The sequence below is a fragment of the Eupeodes corollae genome, chromosome 1 (genome assembly GCF_945859685.1).
Source record: "Eupeodes corollae chromosome 1, idEupCoro1.1, whole genome shotgun sequence".
In the NCBI taxonomy this organism is placed as follows: Eukaryota; Metazoa; Arthropoda; class Insecta; order Diptera; family Syrphidae; genus Eupeodes; species Eupeodes corollae.
In genome coordinates, this window is record NC_079147.1 from 259,236,283 (window position 1) to 259,252,797 (window position 16,515).

General features: G+C 31.7%; 1 protein-coding gene and 2 non-coding genes across 5 annotated transcripts in view; 2 read left to right on the forward strand and 1 right to left on the reverse strand.

The window, feature by feature from the left end:
* Positions 1–16,515, forward strand: part of LOC129940499 (uncharacterized) — a 108,983-nt gene that overhangs the window by 68,777 nt on the left and 23,691 nt on the right. The gene's annotated exons all lie outside the window — the stretch shown is intronic.
* Positions 7,333–7,404, reverse strand: Trnae-uuc (transfer RNA glutamic acid (anticodon UUC)). Its single transcript has one exon. It is a non-coding gene; the product is annotated as a tRNA-Glu (tRNA).
* On the forward strand, positions 10,969–11,040 carry Trnae-uuc (transfer RNA glutamic acid (anticodon UUC)). The gene has a single exon. It is a non-coding gene; the product is annotated as a tRNA-Glu (tRNA).

Here is a 16,515-nt window from a genome sequence, read left to right on the forward strand (position 1 = left end):
AAAATTGATAAAAAATGATCAAATATCTTTTTCAAAAATTTGAGATTATGGCTTCCAACTAATTTTATCTCAACAGAAAAATTTGTTTTCAACATTCGGAAAAATTTTCAAAGCTTTGATGTGTTGGCTTGAAACTAATTTTATCTTTTTAAAAATATTGTTTTCAACGTTCAGTAAGATTTTGAGAAAAATCAATTTGACAGTTTTTTTACAAAAAATTAAACCCTTAAAAGAATTACTAAAAGTTCGTACAAATTCGTAAAAATTGATTTTCAACTCAAAAATCTCTTTAAAAATAAAAATATTGGCTTTAAACTAACTTTAACTCAAAGACAATATTGTTTGCGACATTCAGTAATTTTTTTTATAAAAATCACGAAAATTTGGTAAAAATTGATGTTCGGTTCTTGATGTCTCGTAAATAATAGAAGAATTCATCCAATTTGTATTTGTTTATATAAGAAATAAAAACTTTATAGGAATGCAACTAAAATTGGTAAAAATGGGTTTTCGACTAAAATTCTCGTTTACAAAAATAGATTTTGAAATCATTATATCCAAAATATTGTCTGTAATTTTAAAATTTTTAAAAATAATTCAACTGACAACTTTTTTTACAAAACACGAAAACCTACAAACTTTTAAGCAAGACAAATCGACAGACGTGGGGGTCGCATCCCAGCCTCTTTTTTTCGAAATTTTGAGTTCTTTTTGTAAAGTGTCTAAAAAATGGGGTGGCATAAACTCTTCCTTAGCAAGATCAATTGGTTTTTGTCCCTCTACCTAAAACAGCTATGAAGTTCAGTTAAATGGCCTAAATCAAAACAAAAATCTAAGCTTGAATCTTTTATATGTTTTTATAAGCTGAATTGTGGACAGCTAAGATCTTAACATCTAAATATTAATCTCATAATAATGGCTTAAAGTCTTGAAAAAAAAAATCAGAGGAATAAAGAAATAGATTCTGTAAGTAGTTTTTAAAAACAAAGAAATAAAGTATAGATTTAAAAAAAATGTGTAAACTTAAAAGCGATCTTTGAAAAGCGATTTTGGCAACATTACAAAAACATTTTCAAAATCAATTTAGAGGACTAAACTTTGGAAATAAACTAATCCATCTATTTAAAAAGCGTTATTAAAAACTACACCAATTTTAAATATATTAAAAATATTAAAAGTAATTTGTGGCATAAATTAGTATAACATAAAAGGGCATATTAATGTTTCAAATCCTAGTCTTTTTGAACTAGAGTCTAAATTGAACATCTATTTTAGACATAATTGCTATTCATAAAGAAAATAACAAATCTGTTTAGTTATAAACAGGTTTGAGGTATATTCTACTAAAATTCTAGTACAATTTCACTTAAACCTATAGAAACTGCCTTATAGAGGGGAACAAAATAAGTTGCTTTAACTGGAGAGCCAAAATCTTTGAAATTCTTTAAATTATCCTTCTAGCTATTAGTTGAGAAATTTTATGTAAGTTGCACTGCTGCTGTTAAGACTTGGAAACACTCAGATATTGGAAAACCTTTAATTAAATTTTGATTTTTTTTCTCATTGTCCTCATCTATTTCAAAAGGGTCAATTCAGGTTAAGTAGAGCATTTTTGTTTTTAAATTTTCATATTAAATATCTCACAGCTCTATTTTCTCTTTGTTTTTTTTTACGTTTTATAGATTTTAAAACAGCTTAAACATATTTTCCCTTGTGTTTATTATTAGACTCCAGGATAAAACTGCCAAAGACGACATCAGAACATATCAAATTATGAACTATAAATATGGCCCAATATGTTTTTAAAATATGACCGAAAGTAAATAAACTTAGTCAAGGTATTCCAATCAAAAATCAATGTTGAACCAATTTTTACGATTTTTTCCCAAATGTTTTTGACATTTAAAAGAATTATTGCATTTTTCTTTAATTTTTATCGGAACCTAAAAGGAATTTTTTAAGAAAATCGATTTTAACCTATTTCCAGTCATATTTTGTAAATTCAATTTTTCAAAAAAATTATACCATATGTTAAAAACCTTATTCTTTATTGCATACAAATGTTAAGCAGGTATTACCACTTTTTTTATATAATTTTTGAGAAGACAAACACTTTTTTAAATTTAATATACAAATCTTTTCAAAATTCTAGCTAATTGTGCTCTTTGCAATTCGTTTTTTTTTTTTAGAATTGCGCTTTTCAAAATTCTGTTTCATAGAATTCTAAGTTAAGATACATAGATACGATATTGCTTCCTTTATTTTCATCTATAATATTTTAAGTAAAATTCGATACCTTTTCATCTTGATGTCTAGACAATTTTTATTTCTTTTTCAACAAGGCTCTTAAAAGTTTGTAGCGCCCACACTTCCGTGAGAATATGTAATAAAGATCTTCAGAAAAAAAAACACAAACCTTGAAATTGAATAGACTCTTCTTTGTAGATAGATACTTCTCTCTGTCGACCACATTTCAATGGTGTGGTCATATGATAGAAACCACCGACAAACATCTTAAGATCATGTAAAATCAACGAACTCGAACGAACGTTAATGTCAATTTATCTAAAAGAAAAGTGAAGCCGAGAAGCAAAAGGCGCTACGGTGGAAGAGTACAGAAATCTATCTCTAAGCTCCTATAGAACATCAGCATCAGAATGGAAGCATCAAAGCAAGAAAAAATTACATAGCTTCGAGTCTATAGCTATAGATACATTATATCCATAAGATAGAGACTGACTTAGAACGAAAAGCAATTTAAAATGCGCTTCCTGCTTCGGCGCACATATATCGCCATCATCGCCAGCGAAGTTGTATAGTCGACTCGACAAGCTATAAGACGGACAGGGCGTTCGGTTCGGACATGCAGTAATCAAAGTAAATTAAATCGTGTGCTCTTGCTTTTCTTGCACCCGGTCCCTTCTAATGTCTTGAGCAAGCAAAGCTAAGACTAGGGTTATCCTAAAGAAGATGGAAAGAAGTCTACTCTAAGGTCTGAAGTATGTGCCATCAACTGGCCGTCGTCCGCGTCGTCGTCGTCGGCCGACAATTGACAGTCGTCTGTCGGCATAGTCTCCAACGTTCGTCGTCTTCAGTTGTCTTCCATATGTCGAAGGAGTCTCTAAGTAAGGAATATTATTCTTGTTCTTTTATTCTGTATGTATTTTTGTATCTATGTAAGTATCTACGAACCTTATTCAATGGTGTTGGTTATTGTGGTCATACATTTTCCCAGAATAATCAACGATGCGAATATAAATTCGCCATTATAACATACATACCATGTACACAATATGTGGTGAAGTTTAAAAGCACTGTATAAAGCATCAGAACAGAACCATGGTCTGAATCCGACCAAATAGAAACCAAACCACACCACAACAAAAGGGGTCTCTTTCTAGAGAACCCTAGGTTTGTGCATAAATTGAGATATATTCCGTGGAAAAAAACGCTAAGTCAATTTTAGCGATGCCATGTATCAAACCAACTTTACCTCAACAGGCTACAGCCGATAGGTACACATTTATTTGTGCAATCTTCCGTAGTCGGACAGATGGACATAAACATGAAATCGTGCAACTAAGTGAAGAATCGCCAATGTCACTTGTTAAAGGTACTTCCAGTCGTCCATATCAACCAACACCACCTGCCGCTGATGCTCTAAATGACTTGTTTTAGATAGACTTGAAATGGCCTTAAATCTTTTGATGGTTTGGTTCGTTACTTTATCAAAATTGGAACAAGCCTCCAGTTCATGTTGATGTTATTCGTCTTCTTGTATATATAAGTAAACATGATTGAAATCATTTTAAATAAATCAGTTTACCAGATGATGATGATATATAGATCTTAGAAAAAATATTAGTTTAATTACTTTGATTAAACTTATAAATATTTCAACAAAATTTTGATGAAGAAGAAGAAGGCGCTGCAAAATTTGATTCGTCAGTTGTTTTACATTTTAATTACATACTCGTACAGTGTTAAATCTAACGGTTAAAATATTAACTTATTATTCAATTCCATTAGAAAGTTATTATAATTGATCCGAATTGACGAATTGAAATGTTTGACATTTCGCGACGTGCCAAGGTCCCTAGAATCTAAATAAAAGATTTTTAGTGAGATGTCTGCGAGTACGTGAGTATGCACATTTGTACGTCTGTACGTTCGGAAATTATATTTTAAAAACTCATATTTCAAGAACCAGAAAAGTCGTCGACTTGAAATAAAATTTTTAGTTACAAATATAACCTTCAAAAGATGCAGAAAGGACTTTCAAAAAAATTGAGTGGTTTGTGGTTAGCAAAAAAAGGTGACAAATATGGCTGACCCCAAATATTTTTAGAATCAATAACGCTAGTGACTTGATTTAAATTGCATTTCATAAATGGTATACGTACTATAAGTCTCCAGTTTCACACTCCAAGTTGAGTGAGGTTACTTGAAACTTTGGGGCGCTACGATGTCTGTTATATTCCTTTACTGCACTGAACTGTGGGTGGATTCGAAGACTTTCAAGGCCGGAGCATTGGTTTCCATGTGCTCTACCTGACTCAGCCCTCTCAGTCGTTGGGCTTTTACTGCCTCTGGCAAAGTTTACGTCGCTGCTAGCTCGTACAGCTCGTCGTTCCATCTTCTCATCCACTCATCTTCTTTGCCTACTTGACCTTAGATCACGCTATAAACTTTTCTCTTGAAAGAAAGTAGGGTGCTTTCATCCACTTTTGTCATAGTCCAAGCTTCTGCGCCGCCGTATAGCAGGATGAAGATAATAAGGTCAACACTTTGGTTGGCCAAGAGAGGGCTTTACTACTCTATTGCGAAACTGCTGTTAGCAAAAGTTATTCTGCATTTGATCTCGTCGCTGGTGTTGTTTTCTGCCTTCATAGCGTAGCCTAGATAGACAAAGTCCTAAACTACCTTAAAGTAACGTCTGTCGATGTTGACGTTTTGACCGAGACGTAGGTGTTGTAGGTCCTTTCTTAATAACAGCTTGTACTTGGTTTTGCCTTCATTAACCGTTAAACCCATTTTTGCGCCTCTGCCTCAATACTCACAAAAGCCCCATTGACATTACCCTGAGTTTATCCGATCATATTAATGTCGTCAAAATATGCTAGTAATTGGACAGATATTTGAAAGATAATGCTTCTATTGTTGACGTGGGAGCTCTGTACTTTTATTTCAAGGACGATGTTAAAGAAATCGAATGACATAGCGCATCACCTTGTCTAAGGCCTTTCTTGACATCGAAAGGTTCAGTTGTTTGCAACCTATATCGAGCAGCCCGAATTCTTCATGGTCATCCTGCACAAATGGATGAGTTTGGTAGGGATGCCAAAACTATACATTGCTCTATAAAGCTTGTTCGTGTAGATGCTCTCATATGCAGCCTTGAAATCTGTGAACAGATGGTGGTTGCCAAGCTGATGTTCTTGGGTTTTTCCAGGGGATATGAATACCCTTATAATGATTAAACACAGTGCGATTAATTAGTAGGGGAGGATAGGATTTGAAAAGAGATACCGATGCACATTGGTTTTGAATGCCTGCAGATTGTAATGAGTGGAAAATATTGAGTCTGGTAAGGCATTCCACACTCGTGTAGTGCGACTAAAAAAATAATCTCTGTACTTTACAATACGACCGAAATTGGGCTCAAGGGTAAACTGATGGGTATTCCTAAAAGAACGAGTATTACGGTTGAATTGTTTGAGCGGACGAATGCAACTGGCTATTTCATTAGAGCATTGCTTATGGAAGTAGGGATAAAATAATGAGAGACATGAAACCTTACGACGGTGCTCGAGAGATGCAAAAGTTTCAGTTAGACAACGGTCACCTATGATTTTTAGAGCTCTCTTTTGAATTCTGTCCAAGAGACTCAAGTAGGTTATAGGAGCTCCTGCCCAAATATGGGAATTCTACTCAAGTTTTGGGTGAATATAGGCTTTATAAATTATGGCCAGATGAGAAGGGGTACAAAACTTCTTGCATCGTCGGAGAAAACCTAAACACTTAGCAGCATTTTTGACGATGGCAAATATGTGATCACACCACAACAAGTGGTTTCTAATGCACATACCTAGGACTGATAGCTGTTAAATCTCCTCGATGCAAGTACCACCCATGGATAGTGGCATTGGGGGAGGGTTACGCTTTTGCGACAGTAGACAGCATTGAGTTTTCGAAGCATTTAATTCTACACGGTTTTTGATTCCCAATTGAACAATGCTGTCATAATCAGAATTTATTTAGCTTATCATACGCTGCCGTAGGTAGTCCACATCCAAAGAACAAGGATGTGAATTTTAAAACGAATATGAAAGGCTGAGGGTACTGTTAGAAGTTTCAGACAAAAGATCATTTATAAAAATGAGGAAGAGCGTCGGAGACAAAACGGAGCCCTGGGGCACACCAGCGTTTATTTTGTGAATATCAGATTCGAACCAGTCCAATACTACATGAATTGAACGGTCCGAAAGGTAATTTCTAACCCAACGAAGAAGGGATCAATAGCAAATGCACTCCGTAATGTAAATATTTGGTCGCCTTTGGACTTTCCTGGTCTAACACCACACTGATAGGAGCTATCAGGTTGTTGACGATGGACTTTAGACGTTCAAATATTACGGCAGAGAAGATTTTGTAAGCGATGTTAAGGAGACTGATGCTACATTTTTTGTCTAGACTTCTACGAAAATTTAAATTTGACAAGTTGTTTAAGAATGTTTTAAGTTGTTCAAAGCAAGTGGTTGTAGAGAAAACGATTAGAGTGGACGAATAAGTAGGAAAAAAATTCATAACGTCAAATGTTTTCACGTTGCTATTGCTCACGATGGTTGTTTAAAATTTCAAACTGTATGAATGAAAATTCTTATTGTTTTTCTTAGAAATTCCAGCTTTTATAAATTGTATCTTTCAAAATTCTTTTGTCTTATTTTAGTTTTTTAAAGTTAATAAACTTAAAAAACTTAATATTTTTGTATTAATTTTAATGTTTCTTAAGAAACAGTTTTTTTTTCAAACAAAACATGGTTTTATTTCTAAAATCATTAAAAACTTCAAAACCTCAACCATGTTTTTCAATAATTTTTTGAAACAAATTAAAAATAAGCTCTTTTAAGAAAAAAAAAATAAAAGTACAGAACTAGAAGACAAAAATCTCTACTAAAACACTAATTCATATGCTCAAAAGTGTAACACCAACAGAACTAAATCAGAAAACAAGGTCTTGTGATAAAGTGTTCGATTCCAATATTGAGTACAATCACTATTAGTCTTCAATTTTCGAATGTTGCCTTGCCTTATGTTTGTAGTCAAAAAATCTTCCCATACCGGGAATCGAACCCGGGCCTTCTGGGTGAAAGCCAGATATCCTAGCCACTAGACCATATGGGAAACCGATAATAGAATTAATATGAAAATAGAATTTATAAAAATAATTATTAATTTAACAACCATTTATTCTTTAGTTAAGGTTAGTTATGCTAATCTAAAGGGTATTGTTTCAATATGACGTATGTTGTAAGAACAAACATTGAAAAGTGTCAATGATATGATAACTATATATCCCCAAAACGGCTTAAACAAAATCATTACAAAACCAAATAACGTACTTAAAATTTATTAAAAAATATATATATAAATGTATTAGTACAAGTTTTCAACTTATTGAAAAATCATATATGTAAGTACTTTTTATGAATTTCAAACTTTCTTCTATCCCAATAGAAATAATTCAATGTAAGTAATTTTATTCAGACCTAATAACGAACAAAGAAAATCTCAAAACAGATAAGAAATAAAATTACGATCATAAAACAACTATTTATAACGATCGATTTTCAATTTTTACACAATTTATTGTTCAAAAGTTCAATAGAGTGAAAATCCTGCTAAGAAGAAAATCATTTCCCATACCAACATTTTTGATCGACACATAAAATAAGCGAAAAGTTTGTTCTCAAATAATATCTTTGCTATCGCATCACATTAATGTTAAGATCAAAGTTCTCCATCATTTTTGTTCTCACTTTGTTTTCACTTTAAGTCTAAGAAATTGTAAATCACTCTCACAGTTATGGAAAGTGCGTGGAAAATTTGCTATACGTTAGGAATTTCCCATTTTCAGCTTGTCATTTTAATTTAGATCATCATCATTAGAAACAAAATAAAAACAATTTGAAGTGGCGGAAGAATAAAAATCATTGAAAGACAGTCCGTGGGGAAGTGCTTGGGGCATGACGGAATCACTATTCACTTAAAAAATAAAAATAATTTCAAATGAGTTTTGACGTCACTTAAAATAAAAATACGAAAAAGAAAAGTGTAGATATGAATGCGAATATAATAATTTGTGCTAATTATAAACTGTAACGACTAACGATAAGATGAAAGCGTGCGTGTTGTAATATTATTTGTATATATATTTTTATAAGAAGACTTATAATACAAATAAAAACATCTTACACCCACTTTGTCATCAACTTATAGAGTCAATTACAAACAAAAATATATTAACTACAGGGTGATAAGAAAGTAATTGTTTTTAAATGAGGAAATAATTTATGTAAAAGTTACTCATACGACTGGGTGTACCTTTTTTTTGTTAATAATTTGTAATATATATATAAAAGGTTACCTTCTTAAACTGCTACAAAAGGCATAGAAATAAAAGAAGCTGGAGTACAACCCTAACTGATACCTTCCCAACCCGTCTGTCGATTTGTCTTTCTTAAAAGTTTTATAGGCTTTGTGTTTTGTTAAAAAAAAGTTATCAGTTAAATGTATTCTAAAAAAATTAGAAATAACCAACAATATTTTTATTTTTTTTTGTAAAAAACTGTCACTTCAATTTTTTTTCAAAATTTTATCGAATGTTCAAAACAATATTGGTTATAAGATAAAATTAGTTTAAGGACAAGTTTTTTAATGTTATATATATATATATTATAATATTAATCTATCTTTACCAACTTTTATTAACTTCCCATAGGAAGTTATTGTAATGGGTCCGATTTGTCAAATAGAAAATTTTGACATTTCTCGACGTTTAAAGGTCCCTAGAGTCGAAATAAAAGATTTTTACAAAGATGTCTGTGAGTGCGTATGTACGTACGTTCGTACGTCCGTACGTCCGTACGTCCGTACGTCCGTACGTTCGCTACATTTTTTTCGTCCTCCATAGCTCAAGAACCAGATATCAACTTCAAATTAATTTTGTTATACAGATAATAAGGCAGAAAGATGCAGAAACAGCTCTCAAAAAAATTGAGTGGGTGGTTTTTTTTCCACAGTAGTTTGAAAAAAGGTGAACATTTTGGTTAACCCTTAATATCTTACGAACCAAAAACACTAAAGACTTGAATTAAATTTGATATAATATATTGTAACGTGATACCAAACAGGTCACCACCAAAATTTAACGACTAAAATATTATTTCATATCTAAAACAATCTTGTGCAACGAAGAATAATGTTTTTGACATCTGATAAAATTTTGAGAAAAAATCAAAAATTGATAGTTTTTTTTATAAAAAATAAAAATCTAAAAAAAACATTACTCAAAGTTCGTAAAAATTGAATATCGATTCAAATATCTTTTCAAAAACTTGAAATTTAGGCTTCAAGCTTATTTTATCTTATAAAAAATGTTGTTTTCAACAATTTGAAAAATGTTGAGAAAAATCGAATAGACAGTTTTTTTTTTACAAAAAATAAAAACCTAAAAAAAAATGTATAAAAGTTGGTAAAAATTGATTTTCGACTCAAATATCTTTTCAAAACTTTGAGATATTGCCTTAAATTTACTTTTATCTTCCAAAAAATCTTGCAGTTTTCTTACAAAAAATTAAAAACCGAAAAAAAATTAACAAAAGTTGGTTAAAAATGACTTTCGACTCAAATATCTTTTAAAAACTTTGAGATAATAGCTTCTAACTAATTTGTTCTTATAAAAAATATTCTTTTCAACATTAGGACAAATTTTGAGAAAAATCGAATTGACAGTTTTTTTACAAGAAATAAAAACCTAAAAAAAAATGTATAAAAGTTGGTAAAAATTTATTTTCGACTCAAATATCTCTTCAAAAATTTTAAAAATTGGCTTCAAACTTATTTTATTTTACCGAAAATATTGTTTTCGATATTCAGTAATTTTTATATAAAATCCAACAGTCCATTTTTTCATAAAATTTATATACATATAGAAAAACTTTTAAGCAAGACAAATCGACAGACGGAATGGGAAGTTATCAGTGTGGGTCGCATCCCAGCTTCTTTTTATTTTTTTGTTTTAGGTTCTTATCTTTTGTAAAAAAAAATTACCAATTCGATTTCGAATTCGTTGCAGAAAATTGTTTTGGAGATAAAATCATTCTTTGTTATTAAAATTTTCAAGGTTTTGTTTTAAATATACTTGTTTAGTATCACGTTACAATGTATAATATAAAATTTAAATCAAGTCTTTAGCGTTATAAGATAAGAGTTTTTATTGTCAAAGATTTATCAACGAGCTTAATAGACAAATGTAACCAATATCAATTAAGTCGAGTTAAGACCTTTTATATTTTGAGAAATTAACTAATTTATTATTGATCCGCAACAAGTAATCAAACTCATAGGCGCAGATGTAGAAGAAATTGGTTGGATGAGTCAACAAAGAGGAATAACAATATAATTATAAAGATGTTCTTGAGTTCATAGCCAAGTCAAATCGTCAAAAAGAGCCTGACTTTCTTTTAGAAATCTACTGGAGCTATTTAAAAAGCTTATACCCCATTTTAAAACAACTTAACACGTTTCAAATTTCAAATTGAAACAGTGCGAGCGTTAGTTAAATTTGGTAGAATTTAAGGAACATTCAGGTTCACATTAATCTTAAAATTTTGAATATAAAATTGGGCAAAACATGCCACATTCTCGATGTGCGGTTAAAGATTTGTTGTTACCATTTCTTCAGCATCCCATATGGTCTAGTGGCTAGGATATCTGGCTTTCACCCAGAAGGCCCGGGTTCGATTCCCGGTATGGGAAGATGCCTTTTTGTATGGATTAACAAAGATTATTCTCAATATCTTGCCCAGAATCTACTTTTTCTTATAAATTGCATATTTTATGTCACTTTAATTAAGATTTTGATTAAATTTGGATCACGTAACGTTATAAAACATCAATATGGACAATCATTACGAGTCATTCGTTAAAGTAATTCTTACATCTTCTATCGACATAACACATTCTCTTTTATCTTTGAATTTCCATCTTATTATCAATACGTGAATTTATTCATAGCCCATTTTAGATCCTGCCGAATGTCAAATGCTATCCTCACTGATCCTCTTTGAATAGCATACTAATTGGCTCTAAACCGTATGCAACTCATATATCCCCCATGAAAAAGTCAGTCAGTCATAAAAATAAAATCAAAGTAGGAGCCGGACTCCCAGGAGCTAACCTCAATCCGCACATGTGGATTGGAATTCCCTTTACCATAACTTTTTATGCTGAACGAACATAGTTCCCGGCTAATAAATCATGCATGTAGGTACAATATATGCAATGCATAAAGACGACGTTACCACAGTTTTGCAGACAGTCAACATTCAACGAGATGTCAGTTTGTTTGACATGACTGTGGGAGCGATATGACATACATATTTTCCACAGTTGACAATTGACTCTTAAAAAAAATATATTCAAATAGAGCAGCATATAAAATCACAACTTGTTGTTGTTGTTTTGACTTTAGCGCGACAAAAGAAAAACTACCTCCTCAGAGTTCTCCAAGTTTTGAGATAAAAATGTTTAGACTCGCGAAAAATACTTGTGGGAGGACCAGGCACTTGCCGGAATTAGCATTTCTTTATGTTCGTTCGTTTGACTTACTCCCCACAAAATGTAACAAAACTACATTCGAATAAAATTCAAAAGACAATCGACCATTTCAGAGCTCGTTACTCATATTATATTCTCTGACAAAAAAAAAGAGACTGATGGTTGATGTACCGTGATATGGGACGCTTTTGATCTGCATTTAAGATAAACCCGTCTCTTAAGACTTCAAAAGTTGTTGTCTAATTAACAATTAGCCTTCGGAAGCATAATCCCTTCAAATTTATAGTACTAAGACCTACCTACATTCGTATCTATACATTGCGGATGAAAAGATAATGATCTTGTGTGAAAATGAGGTTTTAATGGTTTGAGCTGCAATAAAAGCTCTGATGCTAAAGATCGGTTTCACTTAGATGACTTAGATTACCTAGGAAATTATATCTTAAAGACGGTGTAGAGCTGTTAAGTTCTTTTTTATTACTCTCTGACACTATCGCTGACATATGAGTGAGAGACGTGAGTTTAAGTTTCTTTTATGTTTTATATATGTATGTTTTTTTATCACCCTAATTCGCCACAACCGCCGCCGCCGGGAAAGTTCTAATGGTGGAAAATTGGGTAAAGACGTTTACTAGAGAGCCCATTTGATTTTTAATTATTTTTAATGTGTGAAGACATTTCTACATACTTTCTTCGTTTTTTAATGGACAAAAATAAATAATTATTTTTCTACATATGATATTAAAAAATGTAAAAATGGAACCATTAGTAGACATTTAGGAAAAATTTTAATAGAAAAGAAACTGCCTTTTAATTATATTTTGACTAAGTTTATTGGTGAAAACACTCACTTATCCCTTTTTTTCGTTTATGTACTGTTTTTTGAAAAAAAAATATCAAAAATAAAAAAATAGATAACAAATGGAAGATATTAATTACTCGTATTTAAAATCCTGACGAACTAATAACATGTTCTTTTTTAAATGTGTAAAGTCTTTAAAAGAACAATATAAAGCTGCACCAAGTACGAATAAGTCTACTTAACATAGCTTACAAAATCTTTTCTGCCGTAATATGTGAATGTCTAAAGCCCATTGTCAATTATTTGATAGGTCCTTATCAGTGTGGTTTTAGACCAAGAAAGTCCACAGTTGACTTAATATTCACATTACGGCAGCTAATGAAAAAGATCAAAGAACATCCAATCGACACCCACCATATTTTCATCGATTTCAAGGACGCATATGACAGAATCTACAGGGACAAGCTGTATAGAGCCATGTCTAGTTTTGTCATCACTGCCAAACTCGTAGGTTTGTGCAGGATTACCATGGAGAAATCGTGGAAACAACTGAACATAACCTTTCGATGTCAAGAAAGGCTTTAAACAAGGTCATTCGAATTCTTTAACATCGTCCTTGAAAGAATTATGCATATCTCCCACGTCAACACTAGAGGCACTTTCTTCCAAAAGTCTGTCCAATTACTAGCATATTTTGAAGACATTAACATAATCGAAGGAACTCAGCATGATGTCAATGGAGCTTTCATGAGTACCGAGGCAGAGGCCGCAAAATTGAGTTTAAAGTTTATTGAGGCAAAACAAAGCACAAGCTCTCATCAAGAAAAGACCTACAACATCACCTTCGACAGACGTGACTTTTAGGTAGTTAAGGACTTTGTCTACCTAGACTCCGCTATGAAGGCAGAAAACAACACCAGTAATGAGATAAAATGCAGAATATCTCTTGCTAACTGCTGTTTCGCAATAGAGTAGTAAAGCCCTCTCTTGAGCAACCAAAGTGTCGACCTTTATTATCTCCATCCTGCTATACGGCGGCGCAGAAGCTTGGACTGTGACAAAAGTGGATGAAAGCACCTTAGTTTGTTTTGAGAGAAAAGTTCGTTGCGTGGTCTAAGTCCCGTATACAAAGATTATGAATATGAGAATATGGGATGATAGAACAACAAGCAAATAATAAATAATAACAGTCCAACGACTAAGATGGTTCGGTCACGTAGAGTGCAAGAAAACCAATGCACTGGCCCTGAAAGTCTTCGAATCCACATCCACAAGACAACGCAGTAGAGGAAGACCGCGGATCAGGTGGCGTGCACAAGTTTAAAGTGACCTCATCCAACTATAAGTGCGAAACTGGAGACATCTAGCTAGATGGAAAAGTTTTTAGGTGAGGCCCTAGTTCACACTATACTTAAAAGCGGTGTTGATGTACTTTTTCTAACAAAAACAACAAATAATTTATTTTATTAAACTCAATCAAATAAAAAAAAGTGCGTATACGCCCAGGTACACTTTTATATTATTTTGTATTTTGTATACAGAATAAAAACTGCAAAGTATATTTTTATTATTGAACTACATATATCAAATAAAATTATAATAATGAGTTTTAACTCTTTATAAGTTCCGTTAAGAATTGAGGGTTGTGGCAACATTTTTTATTGCATTTAAGCAAATTAATAATATGGTCAAAAATATTAATTTATTGATTTTTAACAACAACTTCGTTTTATAAAATATTAATATAATTTCTGAAAATGTGAAAAATAAAAACAAAACTTTAGAAACGAAAATGCTTTTCCTAAAAGTTTTCGAAAAAATTATTTTTAATTAGGTTTTTGTAGAAAATAATGGGCAAACAAACTGTTATCAACGTTTTTAAAGCCATTTCATGAAAATGTATTTTACAAGAATATAGACACAAGGTTCGGCAAGTTTTAATTTTTTTTCTAAGGGCTTGTTTTAATTTTTTTTCTAAGGGCTTGTAAGAATGTATTTTTTTGCGAAGAGTTCGAAAACTTTGGTAACAAGTAATGATACAAATAATTATTACAGAGTGGTCAAAAAGACTAAATCTAGCCGCTTTTAGGAGTTAGGAATAGATTTAGAAAAAATGTTATTTAAATCTGTATTTCAAACTTAAATTTAAAATAAAATCGCTTGTTTACATTAATATTATGCTTATATTCAGCTTTAATAAACAGAGAGGTATTTCTGGAATACAAATTCAAATGCCAAATATTCAATTAGTTTTGCAGAATCCAACTGTATTAAATTTTTTTAAATAATTAAACAAGACAATTAAGGCACAAGTACTTTTCTAATTTCGAACAATCTTATTACTTTTACCGTCTTTGAAGAAACCGAAGGGCAAAAACTGTAAAATATCTGGTACTATACAAAAAAACACGTTTATTACCTTTAAAGCTTTACCGAATTTAATTCTTAATTTTGAATAGTTTTAAAAAGAAAAAAACAGATTAGTGTGTACACCTTCTATTTTAACTTTGAACTTAAAATTCTAAATTCTTAAAGTCATTTAAAAAATAAAACTCACAGTCATGGAGTTATAATATGTCTAACTTACTATAATATTTTTCAAAGACCAAAATTGTCTACTTAAATTGTTCGCATTTATTTTTATGCGATTTTCCATCCCCTTTTTATACCTTTTTTTATTCCTATTTTCTTATTTTCATACAAAAACATGACAAATATTGTTTACTATAATTTTTCCTTGAATGGCTTTCCAATCACCATATATTTTAAGTTTGACTCATGTGTCTATTTATATATTCAAATATTATGTACACGATCAATTCTGGCAGACAGTATTTATATTTTGCACTTAACTCATGCAACGTGTCAAATCATTCTACCTTCCATATTTATCCGCCACCACTACCGCAGCCATCTACCATAGGACTTGACAATAAAAATCAAAAGGGTTAAACATACAATGAATTCCTAATTATATGCACTTCTTCTTGCACACTTCACTCATGCACCATCAGAACATAAACTTATATCAGCACATCCATCAGATTTGATTAAAAATTCATGAGTTGTCGTTCTTCTAGTAATTACCACCCCACGATGTTATGAAACGTATATATAAAGGTGTCCCATGAAAAAGAGGTACCTACTCGTAGATATAGGCGGTGTGTATAGATTGAATTGAATTCAATGAAAATTCCACACCGATCCTCCCATTTATAATTCACTGGTACTACAACACTACCTGTCTGCTAGAGATAGACGCATGCCGACAACAACGCCACTGTTTTTCAAATATCATTTACAGTAAATTCCCTTTAATCTGACTCATGAAAAGAACGTCATTATTTTCAGTATGTGAATTCGGTAAAATGTTTTGTATTAACGTAATCCAGGAAAATTAGATGTTCACTTCTGGAATTCCAACAAATCGAAATTTGAATAAAGGGCTTTATTGAAACGTCCTTAAGAATCCTTTAAAATTCCTCGTTTTTGGACCGAAGCAAAAATATTAGAACCTTGGGTGATAAGGGATCAAGTACACATTTTTGCAAATTATTCGAAAACACAAAAAATATTGTAATACTATTTTCGTACTATACTTGCAGTGTCATGGTCACGAGCAATTAGTCAAAAGATTTAGTAAAATTTAATTTTTAGGTATGGTTTTTATCTGCTGTTTGCTGCCTGAAAAAGTATTTTATTTTAGAAAACCAGGTTTCAAAATGGCACCAGCAGAAAGACATCGTCACTGTCTTAAAAAATTTGTATTCGTTAAATCCTAAAAAATGTATTTTATCAGCAGCGATAACATTTTACTTACTTTGCCTTTATTTTTGGTTACACGGAAGATGAAATCGACTTTCGACAAACAT